The sequence below is a fragment of the Octopus bimaculoides genome, chromosome 11, assembly GCF_046866305.1.
Source record: "Octopus bimaculoides isolate indiv1 chromosome 11, ASM4686630v1, whole genome shotgun sequence".
Lineage (NCBI taxonomy): Eukaryota > Metazoa > Mollusca > Cephalopoda > Octopoda > Octopodidae > Octopus > Octopus bimaculoides.
The window spans coordinates 44,923,509-44,948,203 of record NC_142938.1 but is presented as its reverse complement, the minus strand read 5'-3'; the positions used below and the strand labels follow the sequence as shown (position 1 = coordinate 44,948,203).

Below are 24,695 nucleotides of genomic sequence, written 5' to 3'. Positions count from 1 at the left end.
CATCACACTGTTGAATGTTGATTCGTAAAATTCCTTTTTCCTTAATACAATTTTTTGCTTTAGTTCCACCAAATATCAATCTTTCTCTTGGGGATAATTTTTTGCCAAGTAACAAATCTTACATTTTCCTTCTTCAGATTACTCATTGTATATAGAAATTATTTACATAAGGAACTGTGAAAACTATTAAAACTATTAGCTGTGTAGTTAATGTCTGTAGTGTGGTAGTTATAAGTTCTCAATAAGCATAAAACCACAACTTTGAATTCCCTATCCACAAATATTTCATTTTTGTTAATGGCCCATGTTTAATCCTAAAATTTTCCAGATGTAGTTCTTACAAATCTCTTTCATTTCTGATCCAGAAAGTAAAGATGTCATGGGATATTTCTACTTTTATGTAGTTGAGTTGGTCAAGAGATGCAATTTTTCTCATCAATGTTTTCCTGAATCCTTTTTAAATATAGTGGTGGATCTCAGCTTGTCACATTAGTTCAGTTAACTGAAAATAAATATTTTCCCCACAGAAAATGTTTGCTGTTACAAATATTCTACCTTTCAGAAATATACTGAAGTATTTTTTCTACCTGTTTTTTTTTAATACTATATCACTATATAGATGTCCCTTTCCATACCATGCATACCAAACTGTAAGAATAGCATTCATCATGGTACATAAAGCATTAAACTGTTCAAGTAATTCTTTTCACATGCTAAATTCTCTAAATAATTTATTGCTTGCTGAAAGAGAGAGACAGAGAACACAATATAATTATTACGTATGCTGGAAATAATACACAAAGTAACTTAAAATTTCTTTTACATTACCCATACATGGGATCTCTGTGTAATTTATATGTAAATGAAATCAAGCCAGTACTTACAAAAGTAATGATTTGAATTATGAAAATGAGTAAATATAAATGGACAATGAATTGATCCTGTCGCTCAGACATCAGCCTATTTCAATTGACATTTCCAATTTAGCATCCTTGTCTTTGATAGCTTGATTAATTAAAAGCACATAGAATCATGTTCTCAAATAAACAACATAATGCCTTCTGTACATTTTATACTAAAAGGTGTGAACTGCTTGAGACCATCCTTGGGTCTGTAATACAAATTTACTATTTTACTATGATTTAAATTAAAACCATCCATCAAAATTTCATGTTAATTTATGTTCCTGACACCTAGATTAATAATGATACTATTCCACATGCAGTGGAAAAAAATTTAAATTATGGATTAAAAATTTTTTTTCCCTCTAAAAATTCAGAGTTCATGTCTCATAATATGGAATAACTATAACATGATGGGGAAAAATATTTTTTAATGATGATGGCTGTCATGAAGGTACAAGGAATGGTGAGAGGGGCTCAGACATGTAAAAATTATAGATTTCAAAAAAAATTTTTTGGTAAAGGCTTCCCTGCATCATTTTGAAGTGCGGTATACAACAAAAGAGTTTTAAAAATCCTGGCCAAATCAGAGAAAATCCAACTTATGTGGGACAGCTCTTCCGAAAGTCCACCAAATGAGGTGGTATCAAAAGGTTCCCGGACTAGTTATGTTTAATAAAAAATAACTTATTTACCTAAGTTTCATCTCCTTCAAAACAGTCACCTTGTGCACCAATACACTGGTCCCAGCATTCCTGTCACTTTTGGAATCTGGCCTGGAAGTCCATTTTCCGTAAGTGAGTTGAGAACCTTCTGCAATTTGCTCTGGATCCTGGCAATGGTGTTAAAATGGTGACCTTTAGCTCATTTCCATTTTGGGGAAGAGATGGAAGTCTGCAGGTGCTAAATCTGGTGAATAGGGAAGGTGCAGAAGTGATTCCATGTTGCTTTTGGCAAGAAACTCACAAGTGAGGAGAGCTCAGGAAGAATCCAATTCTTCACACTCCACAGATCCAGTCACTCTGTCAAATGCTTCAAAATGTCACACTAGAACTCTTGATTGACAGTCTAGCCCTGGGAGATGAATTCCTACTGCCCCATACCACATTTCCAGGAGTGATGCTTGTGGCAGGTCCTCCAAGGATGCTCTTCCACTTTTGAAGCACCCATGCCACTCAAAACATAGTGTACAACCCATTGCCTTGTCACAGTAAGCTTGTGAAGCATGCCCAATGTCTCTGTAGCAGACTTCTCAAGTTTAGCACAAAATTTCACATTGGCTCTTTGTTCCAGCTTCCTGTCCATGACAATATTGCAGACTACAGCATACATGTGATCACAAAAACATAGATTTCACAACTTGCAAAGTAAACACAGAGATGTCACCCAGCACACTATCTTTTGAAGGTCACTGCTAGCCTTTACTGCGCACACAACCATGTACTGCCATCTATTGGCATGCTACAGAACTAGTCTGGGAACTTTTTGATAGCACATCATAAAGTTATTTTACTAAACTCTACCTCATTTTCAAAATTAGTCGTAACAAAAGGACAAATATTTTATCCATTTGGCTATATGATGTTGAAGGAATGGAAATCATGCAAGAGATTAATATTTGTATTCTCATAAAGATAATTATGAATTTTTTGCTAATATAACAATGGATATTAATCAAATGAAAGGAAAACCATTAATCATGTTTAATTGTTGGATGGGTTGTGGAATTTCCCTTTATCATCAGTTCCTTTATTTAGGCAATGTTTGTGCTGTGGTTCAGTTAATGTTAAAAGTTAAATTTGAACTTGAAAATTTAGTTTAGTACTCTTGACAATTGAGATACTGTATTTTGTGTGATTTTCCTGTGATTTATTGACCACACTAGCATACTCAAAGATAATAATTATCTATTAGACTTTTTATTTTTATTTATTTATTTTTTGTCTATGTGTGTCTTTTCAACTGATACTTTCAAGCTGACAATTAAGTGCAACACTATACTACTACTACTACTACTACTACTACTACAATATCAATGAATTCAAGTAATATATGAGCTCTAAATAGACGAAGTAAATGCACTTTTCCAACAATCATTAGCTAAGTCTTTTGTTGAATCTTTCTTAATTTATTAACTTTTTAGTAACTGAACTTTCTTTTTAACAATGTGGTGTAGACTGGAAGTAGGATTCAGTGCTGTTTACATCTCTGTTCATTTAATATCTACAATTACAAACACACACACACACTCACTCTTACCCTCCCCTCTCTCTGTCCCCCTCTTCCTCTCTCACACACACCTTAACCTTACAGTTATTGTACAAGCACACATATATGCATGCTCATACACACGTCTTCTCTCTTTCCTCTTCCTCCTCTCTCTTTCTCTCCCTCCTCTCTGTTTCCCTCTTCTCCCTTTCGGTAATGGAGTCCCAAGAGTTGACAAGAAAGAGTTAAGCAGTAAACTGATGAGTTTTGCTCATGGCTAGTCATCTGATATGCATGTGATCGCCACACAATAAAAACTATCAATAAAAAAGAAAACAAAAATAGGCCATACCACCAGCTCACAAATGTTAAAAATTCATTGCAGAATATTGTTTATGTATTTAAGCAAAATTCTTGGTTCTACACAACCTAATCTGTGTAGCTGTTGAAAAAATTAGTATGCTTCATCTTCTGGGAATTCTACCTGGCATAGATTACATTGTATCCAGAATTATCTTTTCATCAGCTGTATACACTCACATGTATTTTACCTATGAATCGACCATAATGTTTCAAGTAAAGTTCTAGTGAAAGTAAAAGGGTTTCTTTCCCAGCTTTTTTTTTTTACAGAACTGAAGGTTTGGTAAGGACAGTGGATGATATTAGCTTTGTTAATGTTTTGTGGAAGAAAATGTGATACAGACTTTCATAGGAAAGACTGTTTTTATTCATGTTAGATTTAGTCAAAGAATAAGTAGCAAGATATCCTAGAAAGAAAATGAAAGATGAACTGCACCCATAGATAGTACACAAACTGATGAGTTGAGGATGAAGTGCTTTTTCTCATTTTGTGAGTATATCTGGAGAGGAGCCTTCACCTCTAAATGTTTTATATCAGAGAAATCCCCTTGAGGCCCAGTGATATATTCTTGGTTAGTAGAGAAGCTTAGTAAAGCTCAATGTACCTACATTCTAGGTACATTGAAGAAAGTGAAGCTTTAGAGCAGTTACTCTCTTTTCCAAGTGCACACACAGATACATTATGACATGCATCATGGTAGGTCTGAAGAATATTTCCTAAAATATTATTGATGCCCCTTTATTAACTAAGAAAGCAGTCACGGAGGACACTTAGTGTTATTAAGGATGCTAGCTATCAATGATAGCTAGCAAAATGTATAATAGTATCATACTTAAATCTTGTTTACTGTTGAGGTGTTGCAAATGTAGTTTTAGAAATAATGTTTTTTCCATATCCATCATCATTATTGTAATGTCCCCTTTTTTGTACTTGCATGGATCAGACAGAACTTGTTGAGGGGGATTTCTATGGTCAGAGCCTTTCTTGTTGCCAATCCTATTTTACCTGTTTCTAAGCAAGGCAATACTTCTTCATGGCCAAACATGCTTATACAGGAGATTGGAAATGAAGGACACCACTTGTATGACAGTAGTGCTTATTTACAACAATTGCATGATGCCAAGACAGCACACACACGCACACACACATCTCCACTTATACGTACATACAACAGGCTTCTTTCAGTTTTCATCTATCAGATCCACTCACAATTTTTTTTATTAGCCCAGCACTATAGTAGAAAATACTTCCCAACTACATGGTTTCAGTTTCAGTTTCACTGTGTTTGATTGAACTTGAAAGTATGCAGTTGGGAAGCAAACTCCTTGATCACACAGCCATACCTGCAATATCTCTGACTATGTGGAAGGAAATGCACAAGAGTGTGTAGTAATTTCTGTAGGTGCATTTGCTTTTATTGGTTATGTATTTGTATCCATGTAGCCCTACTTGCTTGCTTCTTGCTTGATGGGACTGGGGTCATTCCAGGTTAGTGGTTCCAGAGGCGTCATCATGTGTAGAGTCAACCAGATCCACCAGTATTCCCCACCACTGGTGGTCCTTTGCCAGCCCTTCTGGAACCTCCAAGAGATCTTCCTTAATCAGTCCAGCCATCTGGTGCAGGGCCTGCCACAGGGCTTCTTCCAGCCCACAGCCACTGCATCAAATGAGATCAAGGGTCTGGTAGGATGATGTGGCAAAAGGCGAAGGACATGTCCATACCAGGGCATGTGGCAAACAGCTACAAGGTGAGAGGCTGTGGAATGATGTATGCACACACACAGTTCTTTGTTAGAAATGTGATGGTATCATCTGATGTTCTCAATTGTTTTCAGGGCTCTGCTATTGAAGCTGTTGATCCTCTTTATTGTAATTCATTTTATTCTTGTCTATTGTCCAGAAATCTTTCATCACACATCTGTAACCTCTTCAGCAACATTTTCCATTCTCATGCTCCACTTAGTCCAGAATGAACTAAGCAGAGCAGGAGCACACACGATGGAAAGTATCAATGAAGAGGTACCAGATGTGTGATGAAAGATTTCCAGACAATGGACTTGAGTTAAAAATAAGAACAGTAATAAACATTTTGTTCTTGTTGAGAGTAAATAAATTTAACTGAACAATGGAAAGATAGGAAGTGAAAAACAAAGTAAGAGTAGTAAGAAGCATAAGAAGAGTTTTGAATGGAGATAAAATCTAGAACAGACCCAGTGAATTTAGATGGTTAGACTTTGTACTAGTGATGCTAAAAGACAGATTGAAAATATTATACAAGTGTGGGATAAAGTTTGAAGTCTACTAAACCTCAAGTAAATGGGTTTTTACCAAATGTGTCCTGTGTGCCGTTTATTGAAACATTTGCAATGCCACTTTTTAAAAAAATATATTGCACTCAATAATAGTAACAAGTTGACAGAAACTATTAGTCCCCAAAGTTAAATCCTTGTAGGGTTTTAGTATTGTCTTCATTCTAAATTCAGATCTCACAAAACCTAACTTCACTTTTCACCTCTCAGCTATTGACAGAATATGTGAATCTGCAAAGGTTAGGATTAATTTCATCAGTTACATTCTCTTGTGAACAAATAAAATTATTTATGGCTAAATAATCAATGTAAAGAATATCTATTTTCTGAGAGCTTCCTTGAAATTTTTGTTTTTTAAGAAATTATGGTTAATTCTGCTTGCTTGAATATTGATTTAAAGAATAGTCACTATGACTTGGTACAGAAATTCTTTTTTCATATGACATAAGGATATAACCAATTAAATTAACTTCAGTATACTACAGTTACTTAAAATTAAGAAAAAGAAGTCAATTGAGCTGAGCTATCAACCCAACATTTGGGGCTAAGGAAAAGACAGGGTTGTTCTCTTGACAAATACACATTCTTTTCTTTATTAAGATTTGCATATAGTTTTTACAAAATTACAAATTACTATCATACCAATGTCAAATTTTCTGCTTTTGTTACACAATCTTACACATTGTTATTTCTCAAATCATCCAAACAGTTTAGGCAATCTAATAATGGACAAACTAATAGGTTATTTATAGTTTAGACCAGGGGTTCTCAAACATTTTTTTATCTGTGTACCCCTTTGATTACTATTTTACTCTGGTGGATCCCCATAGCCTTTCGATGTTTAAAAACTAGTTTTATAGAAACGTCTTTCAAAATTCTTATTTTGCTTTTCACTCATTAACATGCAGAGGTTGAACTATGTAAAATGTTAGAGAAAGAAACCTAGCTGTTTCTTACAATACATACATCTAAAGCAAAATTTTTTCAGAGGCACTTGACATGCTATTGTGGATCCTCAATTTACTATTTTGTTGCATGGGACCCCAAAAGTCTTCTATGGACCATCAGAGGCCATATGGACCCTGGTTGAAAACCACTGGTTTAGACTGTCCTACTGTCACTAAAAAAGGATTCCACACCATGTCCCATATCACATTGGTGTCTTTGGTTCAACCAAATCCAACACTTCCAATTATTCCATGTGGGCTCTAAAGTCCTGTAACAAATTTCCTGTTGGCCCCTTCTATGTATATAGTGGAATATTCACATCTTTCTTTCCACAGCTGTATGCAAATAAATTTTGGGGGAATATGCTTAGAAACGGTGTATGTCATGAAACTTCTTTACAACATAGATGTTCTTATCACAACTTGTGTCAAAAATTTTCTATAAATTCTGTTCACGCTATTTTCAATCTTTCAATTTGAAATAACAACACTTGTCATTATCATCATCACCAGCATTGAGGCAGATTTTTACGGCCAGATCTTCTACCTGTTGCCAGTTCTCACTTGTTTCCAAGCAAGTTAATGTTTCCCCATGGCTGAATGTGTTTACATGAAAGACAGGAAACAAGACTTTGCTTGTATGACAGTGAAACTTATTTATTACTATCCCATGATGTCAAGACAAAGAGACAAACATATACATGTGCACACTCATACATATCTGCATATGAGAGGGACTTGCAACATAGCTCAACTATTGTTGCTTGCAGAAAATAAGCAGCTCTCCTAGAAAACCAGTTGTCACAATAGGTGCTTGAAATCAAATAGAAGAATTTGTTTTCTCAATTCTGTAATGAAAATGTTGCAGCATAACATTCCTAAAGTTGTATCATGTGGGAAAGAACTTAGCAAAAATCAGCATGATGTAAGATCATATCTGCTGATCTGGCTAAAATGGCACTGATTTGTGAAAGACAGAAGCAAATGGCTGTCATTAACTGCAGTCTTGAGTTCCATTAAAGATGAAGAAATTAAATAATAATAAACTAATAGATTATGATTAATCATTAAAAATTATATAAATTTAAATTGTACTGTGACAAGAAATTTAGGCAGCTTAATTTGGGACTGTTCATTAATTGAGACAGACTAAAATGAAATCAGATATGTAGGCAAGTTGTGAAACTGTCTCTGTATGTAAATGCACACGACCTATGTAATTGAGGTTAACTTAACCGATTCAATATTGCAGTTGAGGTTTCAGATTTCAATTGGAATGTTTTCATTAATTTCACTCACAGTTTAGGAAACGCTTGAACATTTCATCTATTTTCTTCTTCAGTAAAAATTTACATTTTTTTAATATAAGCTTAGTTATAGTTAGTAAGCTTCATGTAACACATCTGAGTTTTTTTTTATTAATCATATATATGAGGGTATGTATGGACATACATTTATGATTGTATGTTTGAATATGAGCACATACTCACAAACATATATCTTTTATCACTTGTTTCAGTCACTAGACTTCAGCCATGCTGGAGCACCACCTTGAAAGTTTTCTTTTTCTAAGTACCTTTTTTTTCTAAGCCTGGTACTTATTTTATTGGTCTCTTTTTGCTGAATTGCTAAGTTATGGGGACATGAATAAACCAATGCCAGTTGACAATTGGTGTGCGGTGGGGTGGGGTGGGGGACAGATATGAAGATACACACACACACACGTGATGGGCTTCTTTCAGTTTCTGTCTACCAGATCCATGCATGAGGCTTTGGTCAGCCCAGGGCTATAGTGCAAAACACTTACTTGCCCAATGTACCATGCAGTGGGACTGAACCTGGAATCATGTCATTGGGAAGCAAACTTCTTACAACTCTGCTGCACCTCATAAATCCACCCAACCATAGAAAATCTGCCTTGACAAGTTCTATCTGACCCATGCAAGTATGGAAAAGTGAATGTTAAATGATGATGATGATGATGATGATAAAACTTTGGAATTCTGTTTGAGTAGAGTTTATTCAAGGACAAAATCAACAATAAACACAGTTTTAAGAGTTAATTATCCTACTGGCTCAGTTCCATTTAGCTTTAAACAAGTACTGTGAATAGATATAACACACTGTTGTGAATGAGGATTACTGAAGTTCTATATAATTAACAAGTGCTGAGTTCAAATTGTTCTGTGAACCTGTAGAAAGCCACAAGTGTAGCTAGAGAATAAGAGCCTAAGATTATTAATTTAGTAAAATCATGGTGTATGTATGTATGTATGTATGTATATATATATATATATATATATATATATATATATATATATATACTCACTCACACACTCCCCATCATTATAATTATACATTCATTCTTTTTTCCTTTCTGCACACGAGTTGTTAATAAAAATAGTTTATAAATGTCATCAATAGTCTGGAGACCAAATATAATATGCTCATGTGTGGGTTTGTGGCATAAGAGTACAGTTCAGTTTGTAGTCATCGTATTTCATGTGTGTGCTGTTGCCATAGAGGCTAGTATACAGCTTTGTCAAATCATTCCAAGATCTGTGGGACCAATCAACAATCACACTCAGAATGCACAAAGACTATTTCTTAAGTGAATAGAGACTCCAGTAATAAAAACCAGCAAGAGATGAGCATTTTCCTTGTCTTTTTCTTTCTCCATCTCTCTACTTACCACTTCTTTCAAATGTCTTTTTCAGTTTTCTTTTCTTCTCATTATTTCTGTTCCCTCCCTGTTTCTCATTTCTTCTGTTCATTCTCTCTCTTGTATTTTCTGTTCTTTCTCTCCAGCTTTCTGTTGTGTCTCTTACCCTTCTTCTCATCTCTCCTACCCTCCCTTTCATCTCTTTTGCCATCCCTCTCTTTTCTTCTACCCACTTCACGCTCTCTTCTCTTTCTTGACATTTCTCTCTCATGACTCGTTTCTCTCTCTTACTCTCTCACTGTCATATTTCTGATCTGCATGCTTCCAAAATTGTAAACACTCTATTCTCCTATAAAAATGTTAGGGTGCTTTAAAAAAAAAATTGAGAAAATCCCATAAAAATTTTCAGAAATAGATGTAACCAAATACTAAGAGGTATTTTGTCCAAAACTACTAATTTTGCTAGACATTCAAAATATATATAAAAAAAATAAAAACTATATTCTAATTTACTGTCATGCCTTCTAAGCAATTTGAAACCCAATATTAAGGTAACCTAATCTCTGGTATATGATATATCAAAGAGGTAAGAGTGCTTTGATTCTGCTGGTGTCCTGACCATATAGAGCATCCTAAAAATGAGAATGCTGTTAGTTAGACTAGCCAAAGAAACTTTATAACAAATAATAGTATTTGCAAAGTACCATGTAAAAACTTGAAAATCTACATATGTAAACATATGCAAGAGATTGGACCTAGAAATTCACATAACAAACTCAGTGAGATCCCATTCTCATTTGGTGAAAAATTCTTTCATAATCATAACTGCCAGAAAAATGAAGTTGTTTACAACCATCTCTGCATTAGTCATTATTAGTTAATCCACTTTTCTTTCTGAAAGTGTGACTGACTATGAAGTGTATCTCTTGAGGTTTAGACATTGTTTTTATTCTATAAGCTTTTATTTCTTTTACTGGTCTCACTGATTAAATTGTGGACATGCTGGGCCACCAATTTCAAGGTCATGGACAATCGCATTGACTCCAGTGCTTATAAAAATATAGTACTTAAAGGCAATCTTTATATCCAACTCAACATGGACATACTGTTAGAAACTGAATACTGCAGTGTTCGCTATGAGTAGTCCTCTCACATAGACACATTCTGTATAAAAGCACAGACATGCAACACAGCAGACAAGAATCCTCTGGCATGGGTACTGGAACTGCCAGATTATGTAGGATTTCATCATACTGCACATCCTCAATGACAGATGTCCACTCATCACATACCAGCCAAATCTCACTGTCAACAATATGTAGAATAGGAGTGACTTTTTGGGCATTGATGTTGCAAATAGCCAGCTGACTTAATAAAAAATAAGTGTATATTTTATCCATCTGTAGTTGTCAAGCTCTTAGATTATGGAACATCAAGGAGCATTATATAACACTAGTTTTTAGACCAGTGTAATCATGAACATAGGTATGCACATAAATATGTGTGTGTGTATGTATTAGATGTAATGCAACATAACTAACTCAAGGGTGTCATTTTGTGTATGCTACTTTTTAACCGATGCATAAATTTTAATGTCCACTTTACCATGCTTGCATGGGTCAGATGGAGTTTATTGGGCTAGCTTTTCTATGTTTTAATGTCCTTCCTGTCACTAACCCTCACCTGTTTCCAATGCAAGATAATATTTCCCCATGGCTAGACATGCTTTGCAGAATATTGGCAATGAATGACCATGGTTGTATGAGACTGTGATATTCATTTATAACAATCATACAATGTCAATGTTCATCAATAAAGAATACATCTGAAACAGCTGTAGTGAACTTCAACCAGTCTGTGTTATTGTTTATGTGTATGTGATATCATTTAATCTACTCAGTATAAAGATACAAACTACTAATAGTTTTGTTTCTTGCTTTGGAGACACAAGTCTAGGCTGGTTTTTAGAACATGCCTTGTCTCCAAACAATTTCAGACTTTAGCATATGGTCTAGTCAATTTTCAAATCAAGATGCTAGTACAAGGAAAATCACAAAGAAACTAAAAGGAGGTAGATGCAAAAAATTAGAAAGATAAATAAAAACAGAAAAAGAAAGGAAAGATAATGAGAGCTATGTTCCTTTTGACCATAAAGCTAGTTGTTGTATAATAATCCAACGGAGAGCGTCTCACAGGCGTTGGACCTCACTTCATTGAATCATTCTACAACTAGCATAATTATGGCTTTACAGTCAAAGGGAACATTACTCTAGTTTTCTTTTTCATTCACCCTTCCACTTTTTATATCTACCACCTTTTTGGTTTCTTTTCTCATGATTTCCCTTGTACCAGCATCTTGGTTTGTAAATTGAATAGACCATGTGCTCAGAGCTCGACGATTGCTTGAAGGCACGAGGCATGTTATAAAACCTGCCTAGACTTGTCTCCAAAGCAAGAAACTATTAATAGCTCTTGTAGCTAGTATCTTTATACTGTTTACATTAAATGATATTTATCTCTCACTACTAGATGGAATACCTTTTTTGTTGATCGTATCATAATGGAAGAGAAAATTATATATATATATATTATAAATTAACTGCCAACAAAAATAATTGGTAAGCTAACTCAAAAAATCATCACCAAAATAGCAGAAAAAAACGACAGTGAAGGTATGCAGACTCTTGAAGAATCGATCCTTTTGGTTATATTAATAATAATAAAGGAGTTACGACGCACGTTTTTGCGTCGTAACTCCTTTATTATTATTTATATATATATATATATGTATGTGTGTGAGTATATATATATATATATATATCCTCTTTTACCTCTTTTACTTGTTTCAGTCATTTTGACTGTCGCCATGCTGGAGCACCGCCTTTAGTCGAGCAAATCGACCCCAGGACTTATTCTTTGTAAGCCTAGTACTTATTCTATCGGTCTCTTTTGCCGAACCGCTAAGTTACAGAGATGTAAACACACTAGCATCGGTTGTCAAGCGATGTTGGGGGGGGTGGACAAACACAGACACACAAACACGCACACACACACATATACATATATACGACAGGCTTCTTTCAGTTTCCGTCTACCAAATCCACTCACAAGGCTTTGGTCAGCCCGAGGCTATAGTAGAAGACACTTGCCCAAGGTGCCACACAGTGGGACTGAACCCAGAACCATGTGATTCGTAAGCAAGCTACTTACCACACAGCCACTCCTACGCCTATATATATATATATATATATATATATATATATATATATGTATATATATATGGCACATAAAAGACACCATTTCGAGCGTGGCCGTTTTCGTGCGGGTGACACGTAAAAGCACCCACTACACTCTCTGAGTGGTTGGCGTTAGGAAGGGCATCCAGCTGTAGAAACTCTGCCAAATTAGATTGGAGCCTGGTGTAGCCATCCGGTTGCACCAGTCCTCAGTCAAATCGTCCAACCCATGCTAGCATGGAAAGCGGACGTTAAACGATGATGATGATGATATATATATATTTATAGTTAAATCAAATAAATGAACAATAAAATTAACAATAACAAACAAGAGGACGTGCACAAGGAATGTATTAGTTTGACATTCAGTAAAAAGAGAGTTGTTGACGGTTCAGACATAGCTCTTCATTGGAAAGGAGAAAAGGAAAAGTCAAAAGAAGGAAAAGATATCACCAACAGCACACATTTGTAGTTACATTATATATAAAATATGCACACACATGATAAGCTTCTTTCGGTTTCAGGGGGTGCTACCAAATCCACTCGTGATGCTTTGATTGGCCCAAGGCTATGAAATAAGACACTTCAGCAAGATGCCACACAGTGGGACTGAACTTCAAATCATGTTGGAAAGCTTTTTATATGTATACATACATGCACACATACACAAAGACACCCAGTACCCTCTGTAAAGTATTTGGTTTCTGGAATGATATCCAGTTTTAGAAACCTTACCAAAACTGGGGCACTGGTGCAAGATGTGGTCCTCCAAACTATTGGATCCTGTCTCACTGTCCAACTCATATCAGCATGGAAAGCAAATATAAAAATAATGATGATGATGTCACAGTGGATATTTGCACAATTTCCACCCACCAAATTCCACTCACAAAGTATTGGTTACCTCCAGAGGTAATAGAAGTTACTTGCCCAAAGTGTTGCTCAGTAGGATTCATCTCAGAGCAGTGTGGTTGGAAAGTATATATTTCAACCACACAGCTGTACTGACATTTAATGCTTAACATTTTTGCATGTTCAAGTCTATTCAAAAGCATTTTACTTTTTTACAAACCTAAATTTAACAAAATCCAAATTTTTTAACATTTGCTATCTTTTACTGTGAAAACCTTTCAAACTTTTATACTCCATTTTTTAAATCCTTTCTTTGTGTGTGTGTGTGTGTGTGTGTGTGTGTGTGTGTGTGTGTGTGCACTCATGCACATCTGCATGTATTCGTCAGCATATGGGAATTGATCTCTTCATACTGTACATTTTATATAAACTTTTAGGAATCTATAAAAGAGTTAAACCTACTGCAACTGTCCTAGTGTGGAAAATGTGTGGAAAATTCTGAGTGAGACATAAGATAACCATCTGTATTCAGCTTTCTGCCTCTTCTTTTTCCTCTTTCTCTTTTGTCTCTTCCACTCTTTCTTTATCTATTATCTCCTGCACTCTTTCTGTCTTTCATCTTTTCCTTACATAACACTGTCCTCTTTTTTGTCTTCTCTCACATATTTTCTATTCTGCTGCTCATCTTCTTCCCTCTCTCTATCACACTCAAACTCACCCTCATCTCTTCCTGTCTTTTTCTTTTTATTCATTTTCATTTAATTTATATGCCTTTTCTCTCCTTAAAATATGCTTTTAATAAAAGATTTTTTTCTATTAGTTTTACTGTAATTGAACTCAAAACATGCTATTTGTCCCATTTAATTCTCCATATGTACCCACTAATATAGTTAATGAAAAGACAGAGGAGTAGAGAGCAGATCCATGCTTCTCAATGTGGCATTGACTGATGTTTAAAACCTCTTGACTGTATCACAGTGAGTCAGACATGCTGCTGTTCTGTTCTAGAGTCATGTTTTAAAAATCAATGACATTCAGTAATATGTAAGTGTTGTTGTTCTTTTAACTGTCCTTGTATTTTCTAGTCATGAACGTTGTTAGAATATCTACTAGATATAGTTTTTGACATTTTCATATAGTTTTGTCCACTTTTCTTTTTGTAGCTCTTCTGCTGTAGACTAGCGGATGTTTTAAATTTCAGTCTTCAGTTACTGTAACTTAAATAATAATTGATGGTCATGATATAAAAGTAAATTATGATAATATCTTTTATGAGATAATACATTAGTCATCATCATTGTTTTATGCATGTTTTCCATGTTGGCATGAATTGGATGAGTCATTACTTTCTGGGTCTGTTCTTATTTGGAGTTACTGTTCCCCTAAACTGGTTGGAGAACCATGTTTCTCTCATACATTTCAATTTTCAGCTTGGTTTTTATGTCTGGCTGTCTTTATTTGCAATTACTTAACATAGTGTACTGGATGCATTGTATTGTGGCATTATTGTAAGAGAGGTTGTCATGATCTTGACAAGATTAAGTGGTCCTCTGAACCCTCATGTTATCTTCACTCAATTGCCGACCACTTCACAGATTGTGCTGGAGGAATTTTATCATGGTACTAGCACTGATTGGGTTACCGTTCATTCAGTGCAATGTAACAGAAAGGGTGAATACACTGGAAAATACGATAATTGTAGTGGCAGTGACAAGTTCTCTTGCTGGTTACTAGTTGATAGTGTAGAAGGTAGGGAAAGAGTAAGGAATGCACGGTGTTGACTAGAAAGGATAAAGGTAACATCGTCTTCACTCGCCATACGAATAGAGCAGAGTGGTGACATTTAGTAGAGATGACCCAGATGTTGTTCCTCTTCGATTGCTATCGCAAACAGCAGTAGCTTTCTTCAACCGAATACATGTTGATTGGTTGAAATTACCCAAATACAACAAGTCTAACATGAAATAACTTCTAAAATACCAAATTTTGTCAAAAATGTTCAAAGTAAACTGTGTTCTGCCTGAGACATTCCACCAGCATACAAAGTTTCAAACTGTTTAGTTAAAAAAAAATTAATTAAAAAATCTGTGAGCCAAACTGAACATCCATAAATTTGAAACATTTAATCCATAAAGTGTAGCAAAAATACTGAACAAGATTAGTCGCATTAGCCAGTGACATGATAAGGAGCTGCTGTCATTTGATAATGTTTCCTTTTTCTTTTCTTCTGTAGTATGGAATGCTAACCTAGCATACAACTTTCTGAGTAAGTGGTTTGGGTTATGAAAGGGCATCACTGTAAAAATTCATATTCAAATATATGCATATAAAATGCTAAACTATCTAACCACTCAGAATAGATGCTGTAGTTAAATGGTTTCAATCATGAGACTACTTGCTTTTAGGTTCCAATGTAAGCATTATATTGCACTTTTGACTCTTTTGATATTAACTTACCTGAAACCACCTTTGGTTCTATGATACAAATTTCTTGTTTTAATGTAATTTAAATTAAAAGTTTCCAGTAAGGATTCATATTAATTTATATTCAAAATACCAGCTTCATAATGACAATTATTTTATTAAATTCTTCATTATTTTCAAAATTAATTGAAACAAAGGCAAGGTATTTCAACAGAAATATAACAAAAATGTTTAGCAAAATCTTTTGATTTTATCATCTCTGGCAATCTGAGCTCAACCCCCCCCCCCACTTACTTGAAAACAGGAAACCCGGTGTCAGGAAAGACATTCAGCTGCTGAAAAACTGTTGAGTTTGATGGTAAAGAATAACGACTAATTGTAGCTACAACTGCAGCAACAATTTTAGTTAGTAAATTCAATACCAGACTGAAATAAGTATTAGCAGTGATACAATTGACTAAAAGTCCTCAAAAGCTTTGCCTCAGTATATAGCCACACCCTATTTACTGAAACCAGGAAAAGAATTAAAGAATGTAATTTCAAACTAAGTATTCTCAATGAGTTCAACCGTTTCAAGTCCACAGCTGTTAGCACTTCTGTGTATTAACATCTACTACATATTGTAATTTTATTGAATTCTGTAAGTAAGGAATTAAATTTTGCATGATCCACAGCAACTGACAACAGTCTGTAAGAGCTAACCGGCAACAATCTGTATAAAAACTATTATGTGTAATTATTTTAAATGTAAAATCATTACTTTTATCTGTCAAAATCTGAACTGCTGGTATCCCATAGCTTTACCCACAAAATCATGACTGCTAGCACCTTCAATAACTTCCAAAATAAAGGTTGATCTGAGTAAACTCTAGCTGTGGTCAGCTAATATCTTGTAATTGAAATTGGTACATAGAAACTGAAGAAACCTATTGTGCATGTATATATATTTATAATTATGTATGTATACACGTTTGTATATCTGTGGGTGGGTGAGTTTGCATTCCCCCTTTTTACATGTCTGCTAGTTCTAAACAAAAGACTCATCTAAATGGTGTCATTTGTTACCAGTTCTCTATGGAAACAACTAAAACCATTGTTTCAGTGGATTGCAGGATTATTACCTCACTTAGAAACAGGTGGGGGTATGTATTCTGGAAGGACATTCAACTGCAGAAAACTGTCCCAATATATTCTTGTCTGACTACCCCACCCCTGCCCCATCCATCAAGCATGGGAAATTAGACATTAAACAATGATGATGGTATGTTACCTAATTAATTATGGTTTTAACTTTGATAAACTGAACATCTGAAATTTTTTAGTAAAAATGGCTATTGAAGATAACACAGAAGATGTCTATTTTTAAATTGCATCCCATTTCTGACTGATTCTCCATGAAAAATTTACTCAAGTACCTATTGCTTGTAGCAAAATTTGAAGATGAGATTTGAATGCAAGAAGTTCAATATTGTATCCATTCAAAGAAGGAAACAATAAAAAAACAAACTGTTAATTCTTTTTTTGGCTAAGTATGGCAAACTTATCTATGAAATTGTGGCTTAAACCTGTTAGTGCACTAATTTCAAGCAATGAAAACGAAAAAAATGAATTTAAAAACCTGAAAGTTTTAAGGGAAAAAATGGAAAGTTTTGGTTTTCTTTACCTCTATTGTAGGTAAACAACTTTAGTAATGAATTATGTACAATTGAATGAATTTACCAACTAAATACAAGGAAATAGGAAAAGGGAGAGATAAGAAAGAAAAGAAAAAAGGGGGGAGAAGCAGTGTAAGATAGAGGGGGAGGTGTAGATGGGCTACATGCTGCAGAACAAATGGTGTACTCAGCCATGCCCTGTGATTGTGCTGCTGCAGAGAATGGCCAATGACACTCGCTGCAGCAGCCGCTCTACCTCATGGTGCTCATTTCTCTAGTGGGCTGCTGTTATCCCTATTTTGAAGAGGAAATTGATAGTATGTAGTGTGAGAACACCTGATATCTTGATGGCGAGCAACACAAACTGATAGCTGCTGCTCAGGTCACTGTATTTATAACTTTTTCTCTACTCTGCTTTATGGGTTGTGACACCCAGGTTTGCATGTCACATCACAAACCAGAGATCTGCCTCCCTCATTAAAACCAAAGTTCAGACTTAGCTTGCTCATGGATAACAAAAAATGCTGGCAAAGCCTTGATATATTTGAATAGGAGGAGTTTAGCTGCAGCAAAAGTAAGTGTAGTCCTTTTGTATTACCAACTATACCCCACATCTTTGCAACATAAACAGATGCTGTAAAAGCATGAACAAACAGAAACACTGGCTCCATACATTAGCTCCTTATCATGACAAATTGTTCTGACTTTTATCCCAACAACTAATTTTATTTACTCTTCAACAAAGCTCTCTTATTTGTTAGAATAGTTTCCAGCTGTTTCAGAATAAATATGAGAATTCAGTTGTTCACTTCTTATCGTCTTTTTTTTCTTCTTTTTCTTTCTTTCTTTGCACTTATTTTCATTGAAGATAAATCTATTTCTAATGGTTGACTTTTCTGGTGTGTTACTCCGGAGATACCAACTGAACTTGTTCCAACTTGTGGTTGTCAAGCTTGTATTATTTTACTTAACAACCTTTCAACATTACCATTTCAGTGTTATTTCTCACTTGGCTATTTTATGATATTGTCATATAGATGCTACTAGGTATAGTTGAACTTTTGAACTGTAACAGATTTACTGGAGTTGTTGACATCTGAGCAGCAGGGGAATAAAGATCACATAGCCTAAGATTAAATTCTGGTTAACTGGTTGAAAGGATTTTAGAGAAGGCCTATCTTTGTTCATCACAAAAGAGTCTTTCTCTCTATCTAGAAAACTGGGCTTTATATAATAAGGCAGATATAAAATGGAAAGGATTCTTAGTAAGAGAAAAAAATTTGGTGCCTCTTTAGCATGTTCTTTACCTGGCCATTTACACTTTAGCATGCAATCAAACCATAAGCTTAATTCTAAACTCTAACCATATTCTTAATACAGATCAGGTTATTTCACAGTTTAGACAACAGATAATACAATAGAATGCTAAGTATTACCAAAACTTCACGTATATTGGTGACTTATAATGCCCATTTCATGACAGCAGTTCCTAATAGGAAAAACATCAGCTATAAAAACATTATTAAAGTTAGTAGGTAATGCAGAAACCTCCAAAGTAATCCCAAGTGCATTGGTGAATAAAATCTGTTGCAAGCACTTCCTAACTATGATCAAGCAAAAAAAAATGTTTTAATCCTTTAACCTTACTATCCTTCATTTTAGTCTTAGTATAATTTATAATAGTCTGATTGTTAGAAATGTTAAAACGAAGGCACTCTAATATGATATATTCCATAGATTGAAACACAGTATGTATATCCATATAAATTTTTTTGTGGAGGAGGTCATAGTTCTGGAATTGATGGAATAGGCTGATTGCATAATTAATACAATTAAAATGAAATAATTAATCTTCGTTGTTTTTTTTTTGGTGGTGGTGGTGGGGGGGGGGGGGTTACACCTGTATCATTTCTATGAAAGTTCATCTAATTAATATTCAAGAACTTAACCACATGAGCAATTTCTGTTCTGGAGTGCCTTCCAGTTATTGCAATATTGGAACATATAAGTAACTTTTATAATTATTTCTGTTTAGTTCAGTTTAAGGTTTAATTCTCATGCTTGCATGGGTACATATTGTGTCTATACATAGAGGTAATGATGCAAATAAACAAATAGACATGCATCAACCATGCATACTCCGCTTGCTTGCCGGTAGGCTGCAGTCTAGTGCAGAGGGGATGACTTCCTCAAATGCTCTATGTTAAAACACCTGAAAGTCAAAGACAGGCAAGACAACTCACCCCAAAATTCCAACAGGCTTCTTTCAGTTTCTATCTACCAAATCCACATCCACTCACAAGGCTTTGGTCAATCTGGAGTTACAGTAGAAGACACTTGTCCAATGTACCACACAATAGGAGTGAACCTGAAATCATGTACCCTACAGCCCCACCATAACATATTTGGTAACAAAGGCCTTGTGTAATTCTCTGTGACTAAGCTAAACTGTCATGTTGTGGTGATTTCTGACAGTGACCTTGATAATGTAAAAATAGCAAGTTTACATACTCATATACACAAAAATTTTCTCTGTCTCAAACTCTTTCACTAGCCACCAATTTATTCATAGATCCACTCACTCATTCTGTAGCTAACTCAGTCACTTATTCATTGACAGATTAAATTTATTTACTTTTCTCACTGTTTAAATCATTTTTGTCATTTGCTTACTCACCTAGTGAATTGTTTGGATGAGAAATTCAGTTTGTAATTTGACAAAGAAAACCCAGTGATTGTTGGAGTGGGAGAGATGTTTAGATTGTTGTCTTAGCAACTACTATCACAATCATCATCAATATTATCTGTCGGGGGGGGGGTCTTTATTTGAGTGTGGAGGAGGAGGATACACACCATTTTCTTTTAGAGGCCAAAGCTTCCTTCTGACCCATTTCAAGTGACATTCTTTTATATGAATGTCATATTTACTATCAACAATAGTAATATGAACAATGGGAGCAACAACACATTAATTTCCTATTTCAAAGATTGCTTGTTCATTTATTTTATTTATTATTTATTAGATACCTTGCACGTGCCAATAGAAACTAATCATACACAAATGCACACACACAGACATTTACATTCGTAATGAAATTTTTTTTAAAATCTAGTTGTAATCCATCGACATTCATATATGCAAGAGACAAGGTGACAAGAGACAAAAATGCATATAAATTAGAATTATTTTGTATACATGATTTTTACATGTTTTTAAGTTTCCATCTTCCATTTGATTCTGTTCCCCAGCAATTAACAGCTTCTTTCTTCAGTATTGATTGAATGACAGAAATCTTTCTCAGATGAGCTTGTCACAGACAAGGAGGCCATATATTCCCAATGTGTTATTACATTTTTTTTTTTGTATTATTTCTATCAATTTAATTTTCTTTTCTTTTTTTGCTGTATTTACAAACCCAGTGTACTGACTTACATCAAAAAATAAAAAAAGAAATATAAAAACAGTCTGGCGGCTATTACATACTTTACCAGGATGTTTTGTTTGCTGTTAGCAACATATCAAGTCTGTTGATCATTTATAGGCACTTAGAGCAATTTAAATGTTTCATTTATGTTTATTAAACCTTTTTCCTCATTGTTCCAATAGCTAGTGTTCTTCTAATGCTACAGACTCAATATACATGCTATACTATTTACTTTATTGAGATGACTTCTCCATATTGTTCCTCATCAAGATTCTGTTTTTACATTATGGCTGATTTGAAGGAGAATTGGCTGCTATTTCTAGCAGATCACTTAACCTCACACATTTGTCAGAAATTTTTGTGGCAGACAATGAGTGCTATATTTTGTTAATTATTAACATGGCATTTCAGTGAAATAACTTCATCAAAACTTCCTCATATTCTTTTACTTGTTTCAGTTATTTGACTGTGACCATGCTGGAGCACTGCTAAATAAGTTTCAGTGAATCCTTCTTAATTAGGGTGGGTATCTTTGGATTTAGGTACATGTATGTGGTATTGATAAAACCAAAATAATCTGGTAAAATGCAAGGATGAGCTTGGATATCTTCAGTGAGTAAAGTGAATGCCTGAGTGTTTGAAAACCACTTATTGGGATATCATTATTACAGGTTTCTCTTTTAGTGGTCTTGGGTTCAACCCCACTGTATGGCACCATGGGCAAATGTCTTTTACTCTAACCCTGAGCCAGATGTTCATTGTGCATAAGATCTGTGTTGTATTTTTTGTACTTGTTGTGTCTGTGTGTGTGTATTTGTGTGTACCCTTGACTTAATATCATGTGATGGTTGTAAATGAGCATCACCATCATACAAGCAATGTTCATTTCCAGTCTTCCATGAAAAACTCAGGATACTCAAATCAATTCCAAGCATGGAAAAGTGGATGTTAAGTGATAAGGAATGATTTTAAATGATTTCATGACCTTGTTTTAAAAATTTCACAGTTGTTGTATATCAACGAATATTTAAGTGAAAAATAATATATTTTCCTTTCAAGCATCAGAACAGAGTACTTTACTGATTGATAGTTTTTGTAAAATAGTTTACCAGTTTACTCCCCTCAAAAATAATTACCTTCAAGTTGGTGAAAGAACTGCATTCAGTAAATCAAAATAGGTTTATAGCATAATTAATTTATTGGCTGAAGGTTTTAGTAAATCTGTCACCATTTCTATTACTTTACTCTTCCTTAATCCAATCTCCGTCTTTATTGTTTTCCTTTCATCACACAGTCTATTGTTATATTTGGGAGTGAAATATTCACAGCATTTTTTTCTTGGTGGCATGTGAAGAAAATAATATATTTTCAACCAAAAATACAACACAGATTTTATTTTTTCATATGTTGCATTACGTGAACTCAGTGGTTAAATTGAATATATTTACTGTTTTCTATTTTATTTCTCCAAATTCCTTAAAAACCATCTTGATCTGAAGATAGCATGTGATGGACAGACAGAAAAATAACTCTTATTATAATATAGATTCATCTCCAAGTGAAGCTTGTACAATTTTATATGCAACTTAACATACATTTTTCGTTTGATATCCAACAATTTTCTTATTTACGCTTTCACTTACTGCTTTCTTTCATTTTACTTCCATCTACACTTGTCACATAGTCTCTGTGGGTCATTCAACTTTTTAGAAATAGCAGTCGAGTCTCCCTTAACAAATTGTAACGTCATTTAACTCCACTTATTTTCCCACTTGCCTTTAATTTCCAATTCATTTGATCTTTTCCTGATCAAGATGAGTCAGCTCCTAAGCATTGCAATAGGATAAACTGAGAATCTCCAAGAGTTCTAAGTGTGATGTTTAGATTTAAAAAAAAAACAACTATATTTTTGAAAGTTACACATAGTCCTTACAGCTCTTGAGTATTGCCTATGAATGAAATACCGTATCACAACTTCTGCATTGTCAGCAGTCATTGTACAACTGTATCTTTTGGGATCCTGAAGCATTCACTAATCTGAATCAGTGATATTTGATTAAAATCTTTTCCTGATTGGGAACCCACTTCATCTTTAGCATTTGTTAGTGTCATGAGTGTCAAGTGTTAAAAAGACAAAAGAAAATCAGGATTGTTTTGATGAAAGGTGCAACCCTTAGATGCTGTATATTAGTCTGCTCCAAATAATAAGTAACATTGTATGTAAGTTCTTGAAGACCAGATCTTTCTCACCTTTGGTAGTCATTTGGAATCTTATTCATATCATTTGCACTAGAAATATTTTTGCTAACCAAGTTCTTGATCCTCCTCCTCCCCCATCTTTGGTTTCATTTTTATTTAGAAAATGGTAGTTAGTCTGTATTTACTAGGCCCTCTTTGAGAAACAATGATTTATATTTGGTTTTCACATAGGGCTTTATATATATATATATATATATATATATATATATATATATATTCATCCAACCATCTTCTCTGCCCACTATTTCATGGGAGTAGTGTCCTCAGGTACCTCCTTCATACGGTCCTATCAGAAGCAACCGTCATTACACTTTCCAACTGGATTCCCAAGTGTCACCGACTGAGACTATGGATGTTATCCAACCATCTCATTCTTCTTCTACCCCTAGATTTCCTGCCAGTTGGCTTGGCTTGAAAAATCCTTCTTGCATTTCTTTATTGCAACATTCTAATCACATGTCTGTAGCCCTGGAGCTATAACCTCTCAATGTGGGAAAGTAGCAGCACAACCTGAAAAGATTTCCAAGCTGTGCACCCTTGTCAAGTAACATTACTTTTGAGATCCTTCAAAGCAACCCCATTTCAGCCACTTTTATTCAAAATCATACTATTTTGGTTATAATCCTATGTTCATGACCATAAGTGAGGAAAGGCATGAAAACTGAGTTGAAAATAGCAAGTTTGGTCTTTTTTAATCAACCTCTCCTCTTTTTAAGATTGAATACTGGAGCTGAGACATTACTATGCCAGCACGTGCAATTCTAACATTCAATTCAGCCTTCTTCCATCACTTATGAATACTGCCTTGAGATATAGGACTAGAGCTAAGGTAAATTTTAGTTCTGAAAAAAGAAATGTTATCTTAGGCACAGGAGTGGCTGTGTGGTAAGTAGCTTGCTTATCAACCACATGGTTCCAGGTTCAGTTCCACTGTGTGGCACCTTGGGTAAGTGTCCTCTACTATAGCCTTGGGCTGACCAAAGCCTTGTGAGTGGATTTGGTAGACGGAAACTGAAAGAAGCTCATCGTATATATGTATATATATGTATACATGTGTGTATATGTTTGTGTGTCTGTGTTTGTCCCCCCAACATCGCTTGACAACCGATGCTGGTGTGTTTACATCCCCGTAACTTAGCGGTTCGGCATAAGAGGCCGATAGAATTAGTACTAAGCTTATAAAGAATAAGTCCTGGGGTCGATTTGCTCGACTAAAGCCGGTGCTCCAGCATGGCCACAGTCAAATGACTGAAACAAGTAAAAGAGTTACTTAAATATTAGATGTAATATGATTGTGTATTATGTGGCTAAAATGTTGGGCAGTTTCCAATGTGTTCAGACCTTGCTACTGTGTAACCTTCAAACCAATCAAAGGTCTCCTATACAGTCAGTTGCCTTGCTAGAAGTAGCTTTGTAATACTTGTTCCAACTCTTTCCATTTTGAGTTCAAATCTC

The 24,695-nt window shown here is 34.8% G+C and overlaps 1 protein-coding gene across 1 annotated transcript in view; it reads left to right on the top strand.

Moving 5' to 3' along the window:
• The window catches only part of LOC106881186 (deubiquitinase DESI2), a 59,191-nt gene that overhangs the window by 23,875 nt on the left and 10,621 nt on the right, over window positions 1–24,695 (top strand). The window lies entirely within an intron of this gene.